The following is a 21,859-nucleotide window of genomic DNA, read 5'->3' on the forward strand; positions in this document are numbered from 1 at the left end:
AACCGGGGCTGAAAGGATATCTTCAGTAGAACACTCACCCTTCATCAATGAATCATACAGGTCTCGCAGCTCACACAGGTCAATTGGTCCAGCTCCCACACTTTGCGACCCTGACTCGGTATCATGTGGATCTATGGCTGCCTGTGCATCATCTATGCTTTGCATTATCTCGTCTTCACTTGGTTCGTCATCTTCTACAATACCCTGAGGACCATCATTCTTAGCCTGCGAACAAGTAGGCACTAGCGTACCAAGTATCCTTTCTGCGAGGAGAGTGTTCAGTGCTGCATCAACCAAGAGATGCCCACGGATAGCTCGGTCATATGCCTTGCCAGACAGCATGTGCATTACAGTGTTCTCGGCATACACCAGTTCCAGAACAGAGCGCAGTCCAGATCCTGACATGATATTTCCAATACTCCCCAAGAAGCTCATCAACGTGTGGAAGCCCCCCATGCGCAGTACAGTCTTACGCAAGTCACTGCCCTCCGATTGACTTTCGATGATGGTAAGCGCCTTCCACCAAAGTGGTTGGTCAAATGTGATGATGACCTTTGCGTTGTACTATTTGGCGTGCTCAGATAGAAATGTCAATGTTGAATAGATGCAAGTTGGATCACTGCTGTTCATGTCGATCATGGGAAGCAGGAAGACTGTAGACTGACCTGGATGTACACCAGTGTGCACGGCTTGCATCATGCCAGACCATGCTGGTCGTGGTGAGCGTAATGTGAGGGACAGCTTCCAGAGGAGGTCAAGGTTGGTAGATCTGTCCTTTTCCATCTCATCTTGTAGAACCTCATACCTCAGAGTATCTAGCCCATCGCAAGGTGTTGTAAGATGTCGGATGTTTATTCGGCCCACAGCTACAACATCCTTCAGTGTCACAGACACACGTGGCACTCTTGTTGATGTCCTGGTACCTGGAGTGACAGACGCAATCATTCCCATCCCGTGGAATGTGTTGAGGCCATCTATTGTAAGGATGTTGTGATTGACATTGTCCGCCATATATTGGATGAACTGCTCTGGCCGGTAGTTTGGTATGTCTGTCCCTAGTACAACTGCTGCACTCCGTTCATACCTTTGTATCTCACGATAAGAACTGCAATATCCGTGGGCATGGAGCGTGTCGATCAAGAACTTTGATGCAAAATGATGGTGCATCTGTACACCCAGTCCTATCTGTAAGGGTGCCAGCAGCACTCGGGGCCGAATTGCCTGCATGATAGCTTGCCCTAGAGAACCGACTTTTCTATCAGCATCTCGGCCCACAAAGAGTGTTTGAAGGAGTTTTAGTGATTCAGGTAGGAACAACATGGCTTCTTCTGTTGAGGACATTTCAGTTGTACATGGGTACATATCTGTAATATGATTCTCATCATATTAGAATTATAATGTCATTGTTGGCACCTTTGAATGTGGAGCGGGCAGTGTGTGTCGCTGTCATTGGTTGGAAAGAGGTGTAGACACGGGTTGTATTCCAGTTACTGTATAATTGTTATTGGCATATATGACAAGAATTGTAATTATTATTGAGATACATATATTGTTTTCTTACTTATTAACAAGTTTGGTATTGGTTAGTAATGTGTATTTGTTTGTCAAGAGGAAGTTTTCTTTTAGGGTCTGTGTATGTAACACGGATATATATTATACCGCACTCAGGGTGTAGGGGTAAGGTAGGCAGAGGTACAGTTGGTGCCTGTCAGGGGTGAGTGGCGGTTGTTTGACTGAGGTGAGTTTTGTGATAAAATTATTTCTCTGATTTGTTTGACTTATGTTATGCCGCTGATTGTGCATATTGGTTGGTGTTATATTAAATGCGGTGCTGATAGGAGGATTTGATTAAGTGTAACTTTGCAGCATAGTTGGGGTAATGCTGTAATCAGACATGTGGTGAAGTCTGCCTTGGCTGATGATGGGCGGTCATTTTGTGAGTACTATTTTATATGTATCGTGTGTCATTGCAATAGTGAATAATAGAATGGGATATGTGTTCATCTTATGTTTATTCTTCTGTTTACTGGGTGAAGTTACAAGATATTGAAGGGAGTTACATGATATTGAGGTATGCTGTGTTTGTTGACATTAAATTTGCAGGCTGAATCAATCAATAAATCAAGATACAGCAAGTCAGCCCAATCATAGTCATTATCCTACACTACAATATCTATCGACTGTTGTACGGATTTCACATCACTTTTGATCAGTTTTGCTGCCATCTTAATCAGTCTCATCTTCTCGGCTTCATATGATGTCTCCTTTGGCCTTTGATGGAATTCGTGAATGATCGCAGAGGCCCTGTGGCGAAAGGTCACAACATTCTCTTTGCCATTTATTTCTGCGATGGTGATATCCTGACCAAAGTGCTTTTGGATACATTCCTTCATGTAGGTGAATCCATAAGGTGTGCAATCAGTTCCAAGAAGAAATTCCCCCATTTTTCCTATGAGATCCGGTATCGTTGTCTGTTCCTCGTCATTGGCTTTGAGGTACTCTGCGACTTTTATGAATGCATCATTCCGTGTGTCATCAGCCGGTCTACCATACTTAGGTCGCTTGCTTGGCACTGTAAGGAACTGGCGTGGAATCTGCTTCCCAGTTCTGAAGTTTATGCTACATATATTGTGATAGACTGCGTCAGCGGCATGCAAGTCCTGGACGAATTCTACTCGAGCCTTTACTGTCTCTGACCATGCATCATTGCGTTCAACACAGCTCTCTGTAACCTTCCTCTGGAAGTCCATTGTTCGGACTGGTATAAGTTTATGCGTTTTTTGTCTGCCCTGGTACTTGTCTGGTGTTCCACAGAACAAACAGTGTTCGCTGTAGTGAAACGCAGAACTGGCAGATCGACGCGCACGCACAGTGCCGCTGAAACTACCAGTACAGTCATATCCGCGTTTTCTGATGTCTCGCTCAATAGACAGTTGGGAGCAGAAGTCCTTCCTGCATCTGGTGTGTACAACTTGTCCAGGTGCGACACTGATATCAGCCTGCCGTAGGTCATTTGCCTTGTTTATTCCATCACACCCCTTGGCACCTAATTTCGTGGTTTGTTCGCCGTTGCCGAGAGACTCGCTGCAGAAAACGCAATCGTCCATGCTACTGGTTAACCTAAAAGAAAAAAAAAAACAAGGCTATTAGACGTTAATTACCTCAATTTATTTATTTAATAATAAAAATGTTTGACATCTTTTGAGAAATGTGAAAGAAATAACAAAAGCACTGTTATAACAAAAAATGTTATGCCATTTCTATTAGGGTATTTTCGTGCATAACTTTCAAAAAGTGGTTGCTCGAAATGAATGTGTTCCAATGCCTCGAATTACCTTGACTTTTACTATGTTATTACATGGGTCAAAAGAAGCAAAAATGCCAAGTTTCATTACTATTGCAATTTGTGGTGGGTATATCCATAAAATGACTGGCCTACATGGCAACATTGTTGTGACGTGTTGTGTGAACAGGGCGATGGGTGGAAGGGAGAAGTTGTCGAAGCCTCGAGTGATGTAGCAGGCTTATGCCTAGTTTCAACAGGGCCTCTCGTTGTTTGTTAGAGTTTGTTCAGAGTGGTTAGGGCGTGATAGTAGTTACATTGTTAAAAATTACTGTTGTTTTTACAGTATATTTCCTGTAAATATTAACATGATAAACTATAATCATGTTTTATGCAGTTACTGTTGTTTTTACAGTGTATCTCCGGCAAATATTAACTTGAACTGTAATCTTGATTTATACAGTCAACTTGCTTAACACCCAATTTGCTTATTATGTCTTAATTTTCTTGACTGGGTCTTTGTTAACATTCTCTCTCTCTCTCTCTCTCTCTCTCTCTCTCTCTCTCTCTCTCTCTCTCTCTCTCTCTCAACTACAGTTCATTATTTTATGCTCTGTGGGCTGATATCGAAGGTTTTTACTTTGTTGCTAAGCGTTTATCTTGTATATTATTCTTTATGAATTAATAATAATACTTTTTTTCGCATGATGTCAAGCGAAATGTGAATAATGTTTATTGCGACGTCTGGCATCATACGGTACCAAGGAGTTACCATCACCAAGCGCAATCTTTTTGTAACCAGAAGATAGAATATTTTACCATGGAAGATGATACAAGGTAAGAATTTGAAATATTTATATATGTTATCACATTTTAGATATTTTATACCATGAATATTGTATAAATAATGATGAAGATTAATTAAAAGTATTTGCGGATCTCGACGCTCAAATGGTAACGAAGTGTATTTGTTCATTTACAAGCAAACAAGCAAAATTCAAGGCCCGTACACGTAACTCCAGCAGTATACACGGCTCCCTATATATCATAATGAAGTCTTTGTGCCTAGCCCTGGTTGCTGCAGTTATAGGAAAGCCTTGAAACAAAGGCTAGAGGACTGTCAGCCTTTGCAGGACAAGCACCTATGTGTTGCTGCCCTACCTAATACCCAACTCCTTGCTGCACTGCACCTAACAACATTCATTGCTCCCTCGCATGCGAGTGAACTCAATGGTTGATTAACCTCAGCTTGTTTGTCATGGTCACTTTATTACAGTGTATAAGGTGATGTGAATGTCTTGTTACACCTAGGGGTATAGCTATGTAGTTATAAGCCTTACACCCTTTCCACCACCACCACCACTCTTAACCATAACCACCACTATTACCCAGAGTAACAAGACATTCAGGCAACGCTATTGATGTATTTGATTTTTTGTGATATTTTTTGCACACCAATAATGTTATTCATGAAGTACTAAACTAACTTTAGAAAAAAAAAATCCTGCCCTCAACTTGGTCAGTTTGTCAACATACAGTACCTACAAGTTAGATTGTAGTGGTTGTGATATGTTGTGTTAGAATATTTAGGTCAAGATAGGAAGGTGAGCATGCATAAGTAGGTAGTATATTTAGAAACATGTGGGTATGCAGTTTGGTCCACCTGCTACTACCACTTTTTTTTTCTAGGTATCTAAGTAATTATTCCTAAAACAAAACTTGAATACCTGCTTCTACCACTTTTTGTTTTTCCTAGGTACCTAGATAATTATTCCTAAAACATAACTTAATACCTAAATAGGGAGTCATGGATTCAGGGTTAGCATGTCCTCTTTGTAATAATGTCTCCAATACAGTGAAAAATTATGTTAACCATTCCCAATCGCATTCAAATGAATATAGAGGAGTTACTGAATGTCAATTTCGGAGATGTAAACGGATGGATGGATGGATGGATTTTGTTTTGGCGCCTCAACATCTGAGGTCATACAGCGCCGTTACAATATGGTAAAAAGAAAACATCGTAAAGTAAAGGAAATTTCGGAGATGTAAACGGATGGATGGATGGATGGATTTTGTTTTGGCGCCTCAACATCTGAGGTCATACAGCGCCGTTACAATATGGTAAAAAGAAAACATCGTAAAGTAAAGGAAATTAAAAGTGATTAAAAACTATAATAGTAAAAACATCGTAAAAACTAACTAAAAGCAATTAAATACTATACAATTAAAAGCCAGGCACCCTGGCCCAAGGACCTTTGAGATATAATAGACACCTTAAATCAGTCAAACTAGGGCACTCCACTAGTAGGTGCCGCACTGTAAGCGGCACCAGGCAGTCATCACAGTAAGGTTGAGGGTCCCTGGTAAACAGGTACTTATTTGTAAGGTACGTGTGACCTATACGCAGTCGCGCCAATAAAGTATGTGCACGGCGATCCCGGACATGGGTGTATGTCCACTGAGGGAGAGTGGAAGTAGTGATCTCTCCCATTTCCCCCCCAGATGGGAACCGCCTTGTCGGGGTGGGGGGGGCTTGCGTGCCCCTTTGACCTGGCGAGCTAGGCTAGAGGAGGCTTAGGCCCCTGCTCTGCCCTTACGAGGGGGAGAGGGCTACCCATGCTAGTTAGGTCGCCAGTGAGGGGCCAGACTAAATGGTTCCTACGTAGGCTGCCAGCGGAGCCACCCACTGGATGGATCGCTCAGTAGGGGCCGTCCTGTGCTTGATGGTTGGGTGTCCAGGCTGGGATGCTTTGGGAGAGGGTCTCAGCTCTGTCGTGGACAAACATTCGTATCATGTGGGGCCTTTTTTTAAAACGACTGGTCCGAATGGAGACGAGGTACCCCGTCCAGGGCAGCCAGCGCTCCCTCCCATTGTAGTCCCAGTAGGTGGTTTCCCTTGCCCCTGGAGCCAATCTTTTGTGTAACTGTTTTTATGGGAAAACACAAAAAACATTCAGGTTCTCGCGAGTTGGCTGACCTAGCCAACGAGACGTCAAATTTAGGTCTCAGTAAGGAAGAAGATTCCCCTCCACAACCCCCCAGATGGGAACTGCCTTGTCGTGGTGGGGGGGCTTGCGTGCTCCTGTGACCTGGTGAGCTAGGCTAGAGGGGGCTTAGACCCCTGCTCTGCCATTTCGAGGGGGAGAGGGCTACCCATGCTAGTAAGGTCGCCAGTGAGGGGCCAGACTAAATGGTTCCTACTTAGGCTGCCAGTGGACAGCGGAGCCACCCACTGGAGGGATCGCCCAGTAGAGGCCGTCCTGTGCTGGATGGTTGGGTGTCCAAGCTGGGATGCTTTGGGAGGGGGGTCTCAGCTCTGTCGTGGACAAACATTCGTAGCATGTGGGACTTTTTTTTAAAACGATTGGTCCACATGAGGACGAGTTACCCCGTCCACGGCAGACAGCGCTCCAGTAAGTGGTTTCCCTATGCCCCTGGAGCCAATTTTTTGTGTAACTTTATACATATGGTTAAACACAAAAAGCTGTCAGGTTCTCGTGAGGTGGCTGACCTGGCCCGGGAGACGTCATCTTCAGGTCTGAGTGGGAAGGAGGATTCCCCTCCACAAGAGCCTCCCGCAGCAATCTCCTGTTCTGGGAATTCTTCTGAAGGACGTATTTCTGCTGCATATGACTTTCTTGTGATGGCCCCCCCAGATGGGAACCGCCTTGTCGTGGTGGGGGGGCTTGCGTGCCCCTGTGACTTGGCGAGCTAGGCTAGATGGGGCTTAGGCCCCTGCTCTGCCCTTTCGAGAAGGAGAGGGCTACCCATGCTAGTAAGGTCGCCAGTGAAGGGCCAGACTAAATGGTTCCTACGTAGGCTACCAGTGAACCAGCGGAGCCACCTACTGGAGGGATCGCCCAATAGTGGCCGTCCTGTGCTGGATGGTTGGGTGTCCAGGCTGGGATGCTTTGGGAGGGGGGTCTTAGCTCTCTCGTGGACAAACTTTCTGCATCATGTTGGGCCTTTTTTTAAAACGATTGGTCCCTGTCCACGACAGCCAGCGCTCGCTCCCATTGTCGTCCCAGTAGGTGGTTTCACTTGCCCCTATGGCTAATCTTTTGTTATTGTTTTTTTTATATGGGAAAACACAAAGATTCTTCAGGTTCGTGAGGTGGCTGACCTGGCCCACGAGACGTCATCTTCAGGTCTGAGTGGGAAGGAGGATTCCCCTCCACAAGGGCCTCCCACAGCAGTCTCCTGTTCTGGGAGTTCTTCTGAGAGTCGCATTTCTGCTGCATATGACTATCTTTTGATGGTAAATGTTAATCCATCATTTTCCTACCACGCTCTGCACTCACTTCTCAAGGTGTATGGCACGGTTCTACGTATTCGACTGGTTTATGAAAAGGACTTATGCAAGCGAGGATGTTGCAACATCTCCCATGCCCTCCTGACAGGATGTTTGAAACTTAAGGCTCATCCCACCTTTAACTATAGCAAAGGTTGTGTTTATAACCAAGATCTCTATGAATTTCCAGAAGAGGAAATACTAGCAATGTGAACTAGCTCAGTACAAAAGGTGACTAAGATGTGGAACTCCTCCAACATGGTCCTTCTTTTTTTATTCTACCCTTCCTGACCGTGTTAATATCGGTCCTATCAACCTTAGGGTGAGGCGCTTTGTTTCTCGCCCTCTTCAGTGCTTCTCATGCTATGGGTACGGTCATGGCAAAAGCTGTGTAAGGAAGCTTCTCGATGTGATAATTGCTCTGCACTTGACTTGCATTCAGAGGAACATTGCATTGGTGCAGCTTATTGTTTTCATTGCCGTGATGCTCACCAGGTACGTTCCAGGCAATGCCCCAGGTATCGCCTGGAGCAGGACATTCTACAGCTTACCAATAGTCAGTTTATCAGCCTCGGTAGCGCCCGCCGTGAACTCCTGTACCGCCAGAAGGACGACATCCTATGCTTCATTGGCCGCTCGCTCTTCGGCTGAGTCTGCCGGTCCGAAGACAACTCCTCCTGCTACCTCTCGCTCTGTTGGGGCGGGTGGTCCTGTTTATCTGGCTAACAGGTTTGCCATTATGTCTGATGACTCGGTTGAGTCATCTCTTAGAAGTGACGAGAAAAATACGGACTTGACCAAAGTCACCCATGTAGTAGATGTCCATTAGCCCTGTATCTCCTAAGCCTTTAAAGGGTCTAACTAAGCGGCACCGCGGCTCTGCGGAGTCGTTAGATTTAGCTCAGCATAAGCAGTGTAAGTTTTCTCCCGGTGCACATAATCGTGAGTCCTCCAGGGACCGCTCTGCTAGGGTAGCGCCAGTAGTTTCTGCCCAGCCTTCTGTGACGGCTTCTTATGATGAGGACGGTCTGAGCATGGAGACGCCCGAAGATATTGTCACAGCCGTCCCTCGTGGACCCACTGTATCGGAAAGTGCAGTCCTGCCTGATCCTCGTCCTCCGAGGACCGGTAAAAGTTATGATAGTTCGCATCATCCACCGATAAGCCAAAAGGCTGCGGTCAAACGATCCGGCACATCTCAACTCCCGGTGTCTTCTCGTCGTTTGATTATTTCTAGTCAGGTCAGTCACGGGCAGCCTCAAAAGGCTCGCTCGTCCACTGCACCCAAATAGTCGTCTTCAAGCTTCTACAGTGGAACTGTAGAGGCCTGCGCGCCTCGTTGGGGGAACTCCGAGCTTTGCTGTCGGAGGTCTCCCCAGCCTGTGTAGATCTACAAGAGACAATGATAGGTGATAGTACTTATTATAGTCCTCCTGGCTATCGTGCCTTTTTAACACTCCTTTCCCTGACCAGGGCCACGACGGTGGCACAGCTATTCTAGTCCGTCAGGATATACCTGTTATCCTGGTACAACTTAACTCTCCCCTTCAGGTGGTTGCTGTTAAGGTCTTTATGGGATGACTGTACACCATCTGCAGTTTATATCTCCCTCCTCGGCTTCCTGTCTCCAGGGGTGAGCTTGACGGCCTGGTGCGTCAGCTGACTCCGCCTTTTCTTTTGTTGTAAGATTTTAACGGCCGTCACCCATTGTGGGATGAAGGTGCTAGTAATTCTCGTGGGGTTTTAATCGGTTCTTTTATTGAGGATGAGGGATTGGAGATTTTAAATTCTGGGGATGTTACACATTTTCACAGTCCTAATGGGACTTTTACCGCTATCGATCTTTCTCTGTGTACATCTAATTCTTTCCTTGATTTTAATTAGCGGGTTCTACCGGATTTACACGATAGACCACTTTCCGATTTTATTGGAATCTGTGAACTCTGAGCCACATTCCCGGCCCCCACGGTTATAGACAAGACAGATTGGCCTAGATTCACAGATCTTAGCTCTTGTATCCGTCCGCTGTCTGACTTTTCTACTTGTGCTGAGGCTGTTGATTATTTTACCGATTTTTTTTTATTTCAGTAGCGCTTCAGACAATCCCTAGGACGTCAGATCGCTTTACTAAGCGTCCCGTTCCTTGGTGGAACGCAGCATAGACAAACGCTGTGAAACAGAAACGGGCAGCTTTCTCTGTCTCCGGCGACATCGTGGAGACCCGCAGTGTCTGGACGCTTTTCGGCGCTGCCGAGCTTGAGCCCGCAGCATCTTGAAAGAGACACAAAGAGCCTCTTGGAAAGCTTATGTCTCTTTCATTAACGCCCGCACTCCTCTTACGGATGTCTTTAACAAACTCCGCCGAATTGCTGGGAAGTAATCTGCTCCTTCCCCACCAGTTTTGTTGTCTTCTGGGCGAACGGTGGCAGACCCTAGGACTGTCGCCGGACCTGTAGCCCCGGGCGCACGTCACCGCCAGAGAATATAATCTCTCGGCATAAACTTTTCTTCGGCTGGAGGGGAGTCTTATAATGTCCCTTTCTCTGCTTCCGAGTTGCGGACTGCTTTGTCTCACTGTCATGACTCTTCTCCTGGTCCAGACGACATTCCTTATGCCCTTTTGCATTACATGTCTGACCGTGCTTTTAACTTTTTATTAAATCTTTATAATATGATTTGGCATACCGGCAGTATTTGGCATACTTTCTGTACTGAGAATAACTCAGTATCCCTACATGGAAAGGTTTTCTTAGATGGGGAATTATAAACCTATTGAGAAATATTGTGTCAATTACTTTTGTATGTAGTCATGTATATTATATTACGTGTTGTAAGAATTAAATTAAGGCATACAATGTATTTCTAGGGTTATTTATGTTTTGTTAATTAAGTGAGCGTTTCATGGTTGTGGGTGATGAGGTCAGGGACGCTACGTGGCAGGTGCTCACGCAGGCTCGGTCAGTTCCTAGTCGGTGAGGGTGTGATTAGTCGACGGACTGCGTTGGCTGGGGGTGTTACGTGATTGTGTCGGAAGTATCCTGTCGTTAGGTGAGTTTGTGTTGATGAATTTTGTACTATTGTTATTTATTTAGTTCTTTATTGTGTAATTACTTGTTCACATATAGTGAGGAAAGTGACTTTGTAACATAATTAGGAGGTGTTTGAGGCCGACGTTGCGTTACAGTTGGTTGTGCTTGTGCCCTGCTTGTGCACAAGTAGACGCGAGTTGATCAGTGGTGTGAAGGATTGTGACGAATGTCCCTGCCAGTAGACAGATGTCTTCATGTCTTCATGTGAGTTCAGGTGATTGGTATTCATTGTATAGGTAATTACTTGTTGACATCACGATAGAGGTGATATTTGTAGTAATTATGTAGGCCGCAGTCGTTGACTCCGATATTGTGTTACAGTTGGATGGTGCTTTGGGTACTTAACGTGTGGGATCCGAGGTGTTGTAACATAGCAGTAACCAGGACGCTAGGAAGGAGGCACTGTGTAAGTTATAATAATGTATTTCTTTAGTATTTAATGGTGTAGCAGTCGACAGGAATGTGCATTATAAAATTGATTCTCGGTATTAGTTGTCTCAGACTTACTATGGTTACAGGTTGGACCCAATAAAGGTGTTTACTGCCAGTGTTATCTGATTGGCGCCTGGTGAAACACTTTCCATCTTCTTGGGCTGTGGCAGTGGTTCTTCCATTTCCGAAGCCTGTGGAAGATAATCTCCAGGCTACGAACTACCGTCCTATATCTTTGACATCCTGCATTACTAAAGTGTTAGAAAAAATGGTGCTCATGTGGTACTTGGAGAGGGGGAAGTACTTGTCATCGGTTCAGTACTGCTTCCATTTGTGAGGCCTTCGCTAATCACCACCATCAAGTAACCTGGAGAAGGCCTACGGCACGGCTTGGTGTCATGGCATTTTCAAGTCTTTGTTTAATTTTGGCCTTCGTGGCTACATTCCTATTTTTATCCAGCAGTTTTTATCCAGACGTTTTTTACGGGTACGAGTGGGGAGTGTTCTCTCTGAGGCTATTGCTCTAAATGATGGCGTTCCACAGGGAAGTATTCTTAGTGTTACATCATTCGCAGTCGCCATAAATGGTGCCCCCCCAGATGGGAACCGCCTTGTCGTGGTGGGGGGGCTTGCGTGCCCTTGTGACCTGGCGAGCTAGGCTAGAGGGGGCTTAGTCCCCTGCTCTGCCCTTTCGAGGGGGAGAGGGCTACCCATGCTAGTACGGTCGCCAGTGAGGGGCCAGACTAAATGGTTCCTACGTAGGCTGCCAGTGGACCAGCGGAGCCACTCGCTGGAGGGATCGCCCAATAGGGGCTGTCCTGTGCTGGATGGTTGGGTGTCCAGGCTGGGATGCTTTGGGAGGGGGGTCTCAGCTCTGTCGTGGACAAACATTCGTATCATGTGGGGCCTTATTTTAAAACGACTGGTCCGCATGGGGACGAGGTACCCCGTCCACGGCAGCCAGCGCTTCCTCCCATTGTAGTCCCAGTAGGTGGTTTCCTTGCCCTGGAGCCAATTTTTGTGTAGCTGTTTTTATGGGAAAACACAAAAAACATTCAGGTTCTCGTGAGGTGGCTGACCTGGCCCACGAGACGTCATCTTCAGGTCTGAGTAAGGAGGAGGATTCCCCTCCACAAGGGCCTCCCACAGCAGTCTCTTGTTCTGGAAGTTCTTTTGAGGATGCATTTCTGCTGCATATGATTCTCTTGTAATGGTAAATGTTAATCCATCATTTTCCTATCATGCCTTGCACTCACTTCTCAAGGCGTATGGTACGGTTGTTCGCATTCGACTGGTTTATGATAAGGACTTTCCTTCTAACCGATGCTATGTAACGTTTATGTCATGTGATGAAGCTCGTTTAGCTTATGAACATGTAGCATCTCTGCCCTCGCCGGCCATGGCTTTAAAACTGAATTTCTCCAGTCACGTAATATTTCAGACAGTGACATGGATTACATCCCAAATGTTTTTGAAAACTATTTAGAGAATTCAGTTCCAGCAGTCCGCCAGATCCCACCTCCACGTTGGTTTGTGGCGTACTATAGAAATGGGCGTGGAATTTCATCCATGCCTCCCGGTACCTGTCCAAAGAAATCGGCACGATTCCTGAGGGGAATCTGAAAAAGTATGGGAAGGGGGTGCTTGTGCGAGCAAAAGATCTTACGCAAGCTAGGATGTTGCAACATCTCCCATGCCCTTCTGACAGCATGTTTGAGACTGTTAAGGCTCATCCCACCTTTAACTATAGCAAAGGTTGTGTTTATAGCCAAGACCTCTATGAATTCCCAGAAGAGGAAATACTAGCAATGTGCCCTAGCTCAGTACAAAAGGTGACTAAGATGAGGAACTCCTCCAACATGGTCCTTCTCACTTTTTGGGTCCACCCTTCCTGACCGTGTTAATATCGGTCCTATCAACCTTAGGGTGAGGCACTTTGTTTCTCGCCCTCTTCAGTGCTTCTCATGCTATGGGTACGGTCACGGAAAAGCTCGTGTAAGGAAGCTTCGATGTGGTAATTGCTCTGCACTCGACTCGCATTCAGAGGAGCATTGCAATGGTGCAGCTTATTGTTTTCATTGTCGTGATGCTCACCAGGTACGTTCCAGGCAATGCCCCAGGTATCGCCTGGAGCAGGACATTCTACAGCTTGCCAATAGTCAGTTTATCAGCCTCGGTAGCGCCCGCCGTGAACTCCTGTACCGCCAGAAGGATGGTACTGGTGCGACATCCTATGCTTCATTGGCCGCTCGCTCTTCGGCTGAGTCTGCCGGTCCGAAGACAACTCCTCCTGCTACCTCTCGCTCTGTTGGGGCGGGTGGTCCTGTTTATCTGGCTAACAGGTTTGCCATTTTGGCTGATGACTCGGTTGAGTCATCTCTTAGAAGTGACGAGAAAATACGGACTTGAACAAAGTTACCCATGTAGTAGATGTCCATTTGCCACCTGTATCTCCTAAGCCTTTCAAGGGTCTAACTAACAGCACCGCGGCTCTGCGGAGTCGTTAGATTTAGCTCAGCATAAGCAGTCTAAGTTTTCTCCCGGTGCTTATAATCGTGAGTCCTCCAGGGACCGCTCTGCTAGGTAGCTCCAGTAGTTTCTGTCCAGCCTTCTGTGACGCCCTCCGTCTCAGATCGGGCTTCTTATGATGAGGACGGTCTGAGCATGGAGACGTCCGATGATATTGTCATAGCCGTCCCTCGTGGACCAACTGTATCGGAAAGTGCAGTCCTGCCTGATCCTCGTCCTCCGAGGACCAGTAAAAGTGATGATAGTTCGCATCACCCACCGATAAGCCGAAAGGCTGAGGTCCAACGACCCGGCACACCTCAATTCCCGGTGTCTTCTCGTCGTTTGATTATTTCTAGTCAGGTCAGTCACGGGCAGCCTCAAAAGGCTCGCTCGTCCACTGCACCCAAATAGTCGTCTTCAAGCTTCTACAATGGAACTGTAGAGGCCTTCGCGCCTCGTGGGGGGAACTCCGAGCTTTGCTGTCGGAGTTCTCTCCAGCCTGTGTAGCTCTACAAGAGACTATGATAGGTGATAGTACTTATTCTAGTCCTCCTGGCTATCGTGCCTTTTTAACACTCCTTTCCTGACCAGGGCCACCACGGTGGCACAGCTATTCTAGTCCGTCAGGATATACCTGTTATCCCGGTACAACTTAACTCTCCCCTTCAGGTGGTTGCTGTTAAGGTCTTTATGGGACGACTGTACACCATCTGCAGTTTATATCTCCTCCTCGGCTTCCTGTCTCCAGGGGTGAGCTTGACGGCCTGGTGCGTCAGCTGACTCCGCCTTTTCTTTTGTTGGGAGATTTTAACGGCCGTCACCCATTGTGGGATGAAGGTGCTAGTAATCCTCGTGGGGTTTTAATCGGTTCTTTTATTGAGGATGAGGGATTGGAGATTTTAAATTCTGGGATGTTACACATTTCCACAGTCCTACTGGGACTTTTACAGCTATCGATCTTTCTCTTTGTACATCTAATTCTTTCCTTGATTTTAATTGGCGAGTCCTACCGGATTTACACGGTAGTGACCACTTTCCGATTTTATTGCAATCTGTGAAATCTGAGCCACAGTCCCGGCCACCACGCTGGGTTTTAGACAAGGCAGATTGGCGTCGATTCACAGACCTTAGCTCTTTTATTCGTCCGCTGGCTGACTTTTCTACTTGTGCTGAGGCTGTTGATTATTTTACTGATTTTTATTTCTTTAGCCCTTCAGACAATCCCTAGGACGTCAGGTCGCTTTACTAAGCGTCCCGTTCCTTGGTGGAACGCAGCATGCACTGCAGCGGTTAAAGAGAAACGGGCAGCTTTCTCTCGTCTCCGGCGACATCGTGGGGACCCACAGTGCCTGGAAGCTTTTCGGCGATGCCGAGCTCGGGCCCGCCGCATTTTGAAAGAGGCACAAAGAGCCTCGTGGAAAGCCTATATCTCTTCCATAAACGTCCGCACCCTCTTACGGATGTCTTCAACAAAGTCCGCCGAATTGCTGGGAAGTATTCTGCTCCTTCCCCACCAATTTTGTTGTCTGCTGGGCGAACGGTGGCAGACCCTAGGAATGTCGCTGACCTCTTCGCGGAGCACTTTGCCAGTGTTTCCCAGAGGCATCCTGCAGCCCGTGCGCACGTCACCGCCAGAGAATGGAATCTCTCGGCATAAACTTTTCTTCTGCTGGAGGAGAATCCTATAATGTCCCTTTCTCTGCTTCCGAGTTGCAGACTGCTTTGTCCCAGTGTCACGACTCTTCTCCTGGGCCAGATGATATACCTTATGCCTTCTTGCGCCACATGTCTGACACTGCTTTTGACTTTCTTTTAAATCTTTATAATATGATTTGGCATACCGGTGACTTTCCATCTTCTTGGGCTGTGGCAGTGGTTCTCCCATTTCCGAAGCCTGGGAAAGATAATCTCCAGGCTACGAACTACCGTCCTATATCTTTAACGTCCTGTGTTTGCAAAGTGTTAGAAAAGATGGTAAATATAAGACTCATGTGGTATTTGGAGAGGGGGAAGTACTTGTCACCGGTACAGTACGGCTTCCGAAAGATGAGGTCTACTACTGATGCTCTTTTATCCCTAGAGTCTTCCATTTGTGAGGCCTTCGCTAATCACCACCATCAAGTAACAGTCTTTTTTGACCTGGAGAAGGCCTACGACACGGCTTGGTGTCATGGCATTTTACAGTCTTTGTTTAATTTTGGCCTTCGGGGCCACCTTCCTATTTTTATCCAGCAGTTTTTATCCAGACGTTTTTTACGGGTTCGAGTTGGGAGTGTTCTCTCCGATGCTACAGCTTTAAATGACGGTGTCCCACAGGGAAGTATTCTTAGTGTTACGCTATTCGCAGTTGCAATAAATGGTGTTATAGATACTCTACCGGATGGCATTCACAGTTCTTTATATGTGGACGACTTGTGCATCTCTTTTGCTGCTTCTAGGATGTCACTGATTGAGCGCAAGCTCCAACTGGCGATCAATAGGGTGTCCAGTTGGGCCAACATGAACGGTTTTCGATTCTCCACCTCGAAGACCGTAGCCATGCATTTTGTCGCAACCGTGGTGTCCATCCAGACCCGGATTTATACCTCGCCAATGGACGCCTCTCATGCGTGGAGGCGACTCGATATCTTGGCCTTTATTTGACAACCGTCTCACCTGGGTTCCCCATTTTCGCTCTCTTAAGGCGTCTTGTCGGCAGGCACTATCCCTTCTTCGGGTTTTAAGTCATACCTCTTGGGGTGCGGACAGGGACACGTTGCTGTTGCTTCACCGTACACTCATACTTCCGAAGCTGGAATACGGCTGTGAGATCTACTCATCCGCAACAGATGCACGACTACGCTCGCTTGACCCCGTGCATCATGCTGGGGTCCGCTTGGCTACGGGTGCATTTCGGACATCTCCAATACCTAGCCTTCTAGTGGATGCTGGTTTCTGGCCGCTCGACCTCCGGCGCCAGTCTTCGATGCTCCGGTGTTGGTTTCGCACCCACCGTCTGCCTGATTTTGTCCCCTGTGTGTCAATGTTGCGGGACTCGCGCTCGCAGGCGTATGTCACTCGACCGAGTCTCCTAAACCTTTTGGCCTACGTGTTGCAAATCTCATGGCAGAGTTATCTATCGACCCCACTCCTGTGTACTCTTTCCGTCTCCCGCGAGTTGGTTATTGGCAGCTTCCTGTTATCTCATTATGCCCTGCCATGGATGGCAAGAAGGATTTTTGCCAGCTCTGTCCCACACACGGTTTTTAGAACACTTTTTTATGCATTCTGATGATATCCCTGTTTTTACTGATGGCTCCAAATCCGACTCAGGCGTTGGATTTAGTGTGGTTTTCCTCTTTTATCGGTCTGGCAGCCTTCCTTCAGTGGCGTCCGTTTTTACTGCGGAGCTGTCTGCCATAGTCCTAGCTTTACAAATAATTTTACTCTACCGGTTTCGTCTTTTACAATTTTAGTGACTGTCGCAGTGCTCTTACTTCTCTCTTGCACTATATCCTTTAACCCTTTGGTTTTATCAGCCCTGGAGTGGCTATACCTTCTTACACAACGAGGATATCGTGTTGGGTTCTGTTGGGTTCCTGGTCATGTTGGTGTTCCAGGAATGAACATGCAGATCGCCTCGCTAAACAGGCAGCAAGTCGCGCTCCATCTCCTGCGTCTGTTCCGTTTCGAGATGTCTTTCCTCTAATTCGTGAGGCAGTTGCAGCAATCTGGCAGAGGAGATGGCTAACGGGGGTCGCAACCTCGAAAATGGGAGAGATCACTATTTCCTCTATCCCTCACTGGACATACACCCATGTTCGAGATCGACGTTTACAGACTTTATTGGCGCGACTGCGTATAGGTCACACGTACCTTACACAGAGGTACCTGTTGACCAGGAACCCTCAACCTTACTGTGATGACTGTCTGGTGCCGCTTACCGTGCGGCACCTATTGGTAGAGTGCCCTAGTTTGATAGAGTTACGACACCGCTACCTCTACCGCTGTCGTGGTAGAGATAGCGGTGTCTATTATATCTCAAAGGTCCTTGGACCAAAGTGTCGTCTGGCTCAAGGCCATGACGTTTTTAGATTTTTGGGAGAAGCTGGCCTTCTCCCAAAGCTGTGATTTTTATTTGATTTTAATATATGTATTTTAATGTTTTATGTATATTATTGTAGCTTTTTGTTTTTAATTACCATTAATTTTATCGTTTTCACTTTTAGCTATTTTATGCATTTTATTTAAGTTTATTATATGTATTTTTAATGTTTTATTGAATTTTATTGTAGTTTTAGTATTTTTTGTTACCTTTGATTTTATCTTTTTTAATTTCTTTTAGTTTAAAAGTAAAATATCGTAGCGGCGCCATATGACCGTTGATGTTGCGGCGCCTAATATTAAAATCCATCCATCCATAAATGGTGTTATTGATACTCTCCCAGATGGCATTCATAGCTCCTTATATGTTGATGATTTATGTATTTCATTTGCTGCATCTAGGATGTCATTGATTGAGTGCAAGCTCCAACTGGCGATCAATAGGGTGTCCAGTTTTCGATTCTCCACCTCCAAGACCGTAGCCATGCATTTTTGTCGCAACCGTGGTTTCCATCCAGACCCGGATTTATACCTCGCCAATAGACTCGATATCTTGGGCTTTTATTTGACAACCGTCTCACCTGGGTTCCCCATTTCTGTTCTCTTAAGGCGTCTTGTTGGTAGGCATTATCCCTTCTTCGGGTTTTAAGTCACACCTCTTGGGGTGCGGACAGGGACACGTTGCTACTGCTTCACCGCACACTCATACTTCCCAAGCTGGAATACGGCTGTGAGATGTACTCATCCGCAACGGATGCACGACTACGCACGCTTGACTCCGTGAATCATGCTGGGGTCCGCTTTGCTACAGGTGCATTTCGGACATCTCCAATACCTAGCCTTCTAGTGGATGCTGGTTTCTGGCCACTCGACCTCCGGCGCCAGTCTTCGATGCTCCTGTGTTGGTTTCGCACTCACCGTCTTCCCGATTCTGTCCCTTGTCTATCAATGTTGCGGGACTCGCGTTCGCAGGCAAATGTCACTCGACCGAGTCTCCCTAAACCCTTTGGCCTTAGAGTTGCAAATCTCATGGCGGAGTTATCTATCGACCCCACTCCTGTCCTCTCTTTCCGGCTCCCACGTGTTGGTTATTGGCAGCTTCCTGTTGCGTCATTATACCCTCCTGCTATTGATGGTAAGAAGGATTTACTGCCAGCTCTGTGCCACCCACGGTTTTTAGAACACCTTTTTATCCATTCTAATGATATTCCTGTTTTTACCGATGGTTCCAAATCCGACGCAGGCGTCGGGTTTAGTGTAGTTTTCCCTCTTTTTATCGGTGTGGCAGTCTTACTTCAGTGGTGTCCGTTTTTACGGCGGAGCTGTCTGCCATAGTCCTAGCTTTACAGACAATCTTTACTCTCCCTGTTTCGTCTTTTACAATTTTTAGTGACTGTCGCAGTGCTCTTACTGCTCTCTCTTTTAATATCTTCCTTAATCCATTGGTTTTATCAGCCCTTGAGTGGCTATATCTACTTACCAGAGGAGGATATCGTATTAGGTTCTGTTGGGTCCTTGGTCACGTTGGTGTTCCAGGGAATGAACACGCAGACCGTTTCGCTAAAGAGGCAGCAAGTCGCGCTCTATCTCCTGCCCCTGTTCCGTTTCGAGATGTATTTTATGTAATTCGTGTGGCGGTTGCAGCAATTTGGCAGAGGAGATGGCTAACGGGGGTAACAACCTCGAAAATGGGAGAGCTCACTACTTCCTCTATCCCTCAGTGGACATACACCCATGTCCGGGATCGTCGTGCACAGACTTTATTGGCGCGACTGCGTATAGGTCTCTTACTTTACAAATAGGTACCTGCTGACCAGGGACCCTCAGCCTTACTGTGATGACTGCCTGGTGCCGCTCACGGTGAGGCATATACTAGTGGAATGCCCCAGTTTGACTGATTTAAGACACCGTTACCTCTACCGCTGTTGCGGTAGAGATAGCGGTGTCTATTATATTTTAAAGGTCCTTGGACCAGAGTGCCTGGCTCAGGGCCATGAAGTTTTTAGGTTTTTGAGAGAAGCTGGTCTTCTCCAAAAACTATGAATTTTATCTTTTTTCTTTTTATTGTTTTACTTGGTTTTAGTTTTATAGTATTTATAGTTTTCTTTCCTGTTTTACTCAATTTTTTTTATTACTTTTAATTAGTTCTTTGTATATATACACGTTAGTTTCATATTATTCACTGTAGCGGCGCTATATGACCATAGTTGTTGCGGCGCCATCAATTAAAATCCATCCATCCATCCTCTACAGTTCCACTGTAGAAGCTTGAAGATGACTATTTAGGTTCAGTGGACGGGCGAGCCGTTTGAAGGGGCTGCCCGTGACTCACCTGACTAGAAATAATGAACCGACGAGAAGACACCGGGAGTTGAGATGTGCCGCGTCGTTGGACCGCAGGCTTTCGGTCTACCGGTGAGTGATTATAACCATCATCACTCCTACCGCTCATCGGGGGACGAGGGTCAGGCTGGACTGCACTTTTTGACACAGTGGGTTCACAAGGGACGGCAGTGACAATATCATCGGACGTCTCCATACTAAGACCATCCTCATCACAAGAAGCCCGATCTGAGATAGAGGGTGTCACAGGAGGCTGAACAGAAACTACTGGAGCTACCATAGCAGAGCGGTCCCTGGAGGACTCACGATCATGTGGAACGGTAGAAACCTTAGACTGCTTAGGCTGAGCTAAATCTAACGACTCCACAGAGCCGCGATGCCGTTTGGTCAGGCACTTCAAAGGCTTAGGCGATACGAGTACAATGGACATCTACTACATGGGTGACTTTGGTCAAGTCCGTATTATTCTCGTCACTTGTAAAAGATGACTCAACCGAGTCATCGGACAAAAGGGCAAACCTATTGGCCAAATGAACAAGACCACCTGCCCCAAGAGAGCGATCTAAGAGATAACTCAACCGAGTCATCGGACAAAAGGGCAAACCTATTGGCCAAATGAACAAGACCACCCGCCCCAACAGAGCGAGAGGTAGCAGGAGTCGTCGTATTCGGACCGGCAGACTCAGCTGAAGAGGAAGCGGTCAATGAAGCATAGGATGTTGCACCATAACCATTCTTCTGGCAGTACAGGAGTTCGCGTTGGGCGCTACCAAGACTGATGAACTGACTGTTAGCAAACTGTAAAATGTCCTGCTCCAGGCGATACCTAGGGCATTGCCTAGAACGTACCTGGTGAACGTCACGGCAATGGGAACAATAAGCAGCAGCATTGCAATGGTCCTCAGAATGCGAGTCTAGTGCAGAGCAATTACCACATCGGGAAGCCTCCTTGCAGGAGCTTTTACCGTGACCGTACCCATAACATGAGAAACACTGAAGAGGGCGAGAAACAAAACGCCTCACCCTAAGATTGATAGGACCGATATGAACACGGTCTTGGAGGGTGAAACCAAAGAAGGTGAGAAGGACCATGTTGGAGGACTTCCTCATCTTAGTCACCTTTTGGACTAAGCTAGGACACATTGCTAGAATTTTCTCTTCTGGAAATTCATAAAGATCTTCACTATAAACACAACCTTTGCTATAATTAAAGGTGGGATGAGCCTTAACAGTCTCAAACATGCTGTCAGAAGGGCATGGGAAATGTTGCAACATCCTCGCTTGCGTAATATCTATAGCTCGCACTAGCACCCCTTTATCGTATTTCTTGAGGAATCGTGCCGATCTCTTTGACAGGTACCGGGAGGCATGGATGAAATTCCCGCGCCCATTTCTGTAGTACGCCACAAAGCAACGTGGAGGCGGGATCTGGCGGACTTCTGGAACTGAATTCTCTAAATAGTTTTCAAAAACATTTGGAATGTCACTGTCTGAAATATTACATGACTGGAGAAATTAAGTTTTAAAGCCAGAGCTGGCAAGGGGCAGAAATGCTAGATGTTCATAAGCCAAACTGGCTTCATCACATGACATAAACGTCACATAGCAGCGGGTAGATGGAAAGTCCTTATCATAAACCAGTCGAATGCGAACAACCGTACCATACGCCTTGAGAAATGAATGCAAGGCATGATAGGAAAATGATGGATTAACATTTACCATCAAAAGGGAGTCATATGCAGCAGAAATGCATCCCTCAGAAGAACTCCCAGAACAGGAGACTGCTGTGGGAGGCCCTTGTGGAGGGGAATCCTCCTTCCTACT

General features: G+C 46.5%; 1 long non-coding RNA gene across 1 annotated transcript; it reads left to right on the top strand.

Annotated features, from left to right (window-relative positions):
* The first annotated feature begins 1,369 nt into the window (after positions 1–1,369).
* Positions 1,370–2,171, top strand: LOC123515928. Its single transcript, XR_006678017.1, has 3 exons — positions 1,370–1,738; positions 1,867–1,936; positions 2,104–2,171. It is a non-coding gene; the product is annotated as an uncharacterized LOC123515928 (long non-coding RNA).
* The last annotated feature ends 19,688 nt before the right edge of the window (positions 2,172–21,859 follow it).

Source organism: Portunus trituberculatus, chromosome 5, assembly GCF_017591435.1.
Source record: "Portunus trituberculatus isolate SZX2019 chromosome 5, ASM1759143v1, whole genome shotgun sequence".
NCBI lineage: Eukaryota > Metazoa > Arthropoda > Malacostraca > Decapoda > Portunidae > Portunus > Portunus trituberculatus.